The following is a 2,500-nucleotide window of genomic DNA, read 5'->3' on the forward strand; positions in this document are numbered from 1 at the left end:
ATAAGTTGAAAAATGAAATGTAAAATGTAATAGAAAAGAATGTTATGGCAGTATAAAATTACCTACAGCACCTAGTATTCCCAGGTGGTCTCCCATCCAAGTACTAACCAGGCCCAACACTGCATAGCTTCCAAGATCAGACGAGATTGGGCATGTCTAGTGTGGTTTGGCTGTAGTTGCTCAAAACCATTAACTTTAGACATCTTTTACTTCTTAACTCAAGTAAATTCATTGATAAGTTGAAAAAATGAAATGTAGAATGTAATAGAAAAGAATGTTTTGGCTGTCTAAAATTACCTTCAGCACCTGGTATTCCCAGGTGGTCTCCCATCCAAGTACAAAACAGGCCCAACACTGCATAGCTACCAAGATCAGATGTGATTGGGCATGTCCAGTGTGGTTTGGATGTAGGTGCTCAAAAACATTAACTTTAGACCTCTTTTACTTCTTAACTCAAGTAAATTCAATGATAAGTTGAAAAATGAAATGTAAAATGTAATAGAAAAGAATGTTATGGCAGTATAAAATTACCTACAGCACCTAGTATTCCCAGTTGGTCTCCCATCCAAGTACTAACCAGGCCCAACACTGCATAGCTTCCAAGATCAGACGAGATTGGGCATGTCTAGTGTGGTTTGGCTGTAGGTGCTCAAAGCCATTAACTTTAGACATCTTTTACTTCTTAACTCAAGTAAATTCATTGATAAGTTGAAAAAATGAAATGTAGAATGTAATAGAAAAGAATGTTTTGGCTGTCTAAAATTACCTACAGCTCCTGGTATTCCCAAGTGGTGTCCCATCCAAGTACTAACCAGGCCCAACACTGCATAGCTTCCAAGATCAGACGAGATTGGGCATGTCCAGTGTGGTTTGGCTGTAGGTGCTCAAAAGCATTAAATTTAGACCGCTTTTACTTCTTAACACAAGTAAATTCATTGATAAGTTGAAAAAATTAAATGTAAAATGTAATAGAAAAGAATGTTATGGCAGTTTAAAATTACCTACAGCACCTGGGATTCCAAGGTAGTCACCCATCCAAGTACTAACCAGTGTCAACACTGTATAGCTTCCAAGATCAGACGAGATTGGGCATGTCCAGTGTGGTTTGGCTGTAGGTGCTCAAAAACATTAACTTTAGACCTCTATTACTACTTAACTCAAGTAAATTAGTTGATAAGTTGAAAAAATTAAATGTAAAATGTAATAGAAAAGAATGTTATGGGAGTATAAAATTACCTACTGCACCTGGTTTTCCCAGGTGGTCTCCCATCCAAGTACTGACGAGGCCCAACACTGCATAGCTACCAAGATCAGACGAGATTGGGCATGTCCAGTGTGGATTGGCTGTAGGTGCTCAAAAGTATTAACTTTAGACCTCTATTACTTCTTAACTCAAGTAAATTCAATGATAAGTTGAAAAATTAAATGTAAAATGTAATAGAAAAGAATGTTAAGGCAGTATAAACTTACCTACAGCTCCTGGTATTCCCAGGTGGTCTCCCATCCAAGTACTAACCAGGCCCAACACTGCATAGCTTCCAAGATCAGACGAGATTGGGCATGTACAGTGTGGTTTGGCTGTAGGTGCTCAAAAACATTAAATTTAGACCTCTATTACTTCTTAACACAAGTAAATTCATTGATAAGTTGAAAAAATTAAATGTAAAATGTAATAGAAAAGAATGTTATGGCAGTTTAAAATTACCTACAGCACCTGGGATTCCTAGGTAGTCACCCATCCAAGTACTACCCTGTCCCAACACTGCATAGCTTCCAAGATCAGACGAGATTGGGCATGTCCAGTGTGGTTTGGCTGTAGGTGCTCAAAAACATTAACTTTAGAACTGTATTACTTCTTAACTCAAGTAAATTAATTGATAAGTTGAAAAAATTAAATGTAAAATGTAATAGAAAAGAATGTTATGGGAGTATAAAATTACCTACTGCACCTGGTTTTCCCAGGTGGTCTCCCATCCAAGTACTAACCAGGCCCAACACTGCATAGCTACCAAGATAAGATGAGATTGGGCATGTCCAGTGTGGATTGGCTGTAGGTGCTCAAAAGTATTAACTTTAGACCTCTATTACTGCTTAACTCAAGGAAATTCATTGATAAGTTGAAAAAATTAAATGTAAAATGTAATAGAAAAGAATGTTATGGCAGTATAAAATTACCTACAGCACCTGGTAATCCCAGGTGGTCTCCCATCCAAGTACTAAGCAGGCCCAACACTGCCTAGCTTCCAAGTTCAGATGAGATTGGGCATGTCCAGTGTGGTTTGGCTGTAGGTGCTCAAAAACATTAACTTTAGACCTCTTTTACTTCTTAACTCAAGTAAATTCAATGATAAGTTGAAAAATGAAATGTAAAATGTAATAGAAAAGAATGTTATGGCAGTATAAAATTACCTACAGCACCTAGTATTCCCAGGTGGTCTCCCATCCAAGTACTAACCAGGCCCAACACTGCATAGCTTCCAAGATCAGACGAGATTGGGCA

At 37.7% G+C, this 2,500-nt stretch overlaps 11 pseudogenes; all 11 read right to left on the reverse strand.

Annotated features, from left to right (window-relative positions):
• Positions 1–59: 59 nt before the first annotated feature.
• LOC148438902 (5S ribosomal RNA) lies at positions 60–178 on the reverse strand (annotated as a pseudogene).
• A 116-nt stretch (positions 179–294) lies between these two features.
• LOC148438903 (5S ribosomal RNA) lies at positions 295–413 on the reverse strand (annotated as a pseudogene).
• A 115-nt stretch (positions 414–528) lies between these two features.
• On the reverse strand, positions 529–647 carry LOC148438904 (5S ribosomal RNA; annotated as a pseudogene).
• A 116-nt stretch (positions 648–763) lies between these two features.
• Positions 764–882, reverse strand: LOC148438905 (5S ribosomal RNA; annotated as a pseudogene).
• A 116-nt stretch (positions 883–998) lies between these two features.
• Positions 999–1,117, reverse strand: LOC148438906 (5S ribosomal RNA; annotated as a pseudogene).
• A 116-nt stretch (positions 1,118–1,233) lies between these two features.
• LOC148438907 (5S ribosomal RNA) lies at positions 1,234–1,352 on the reverse strand (annotated as a pseudogene).
• A 115-nt stretch (positions 1,353–1,467) lies between these two features.
• Positions 1,468–1,586, reverse strand: LOC148438908 (5S ribosomal RNA; annotated as a pseudogene).
• A 116-nt stretch (positions 1,587–1,702) lies between these two features.
• On the reverse strand, positions 1,703–1,821 carry LOC148438909 (5S ribosomal RNA; annotated as a pseudogene).
• A 116-nt stretch (positions 1,822–1,937) lies between these two features.
• LOC148438910 (5S ribosomal RNA) lies at positions 1,938–2,056 on the reverse strand (annotated as a pseudogene).
• A 116-nt stretch (positions 2,057–2,172) lies between these two features.
• Positions 2,173–2,291, reverse strand: LOC148438911 (5S ribosomal RNA; annotated as a pseudogene).
• Positions 2,292–2,406: 115 nt separating this feature from the next.
• Positions 2,407–2,500, reverse strand: part of LOC148438912 (5S ribosomal RNA) — a 119-nt pseudogene continuing 25 nt past the window's right edge.

Source organism: Taudactylus pleione, unplaced genomic scaffold (assembly GCF_031769625.1).
Source record: "Taudactylus pleione unplaced genomic scaffold, aTauple2 ptg001778l, whole genome shotgun sequence".
NCBI classification, from domain to species: Eukaryota; Metazoa; Chordata; class Amphibia; order Anura; family Myobatrachidae; genus Taudactylus; species Taudactylus pleione.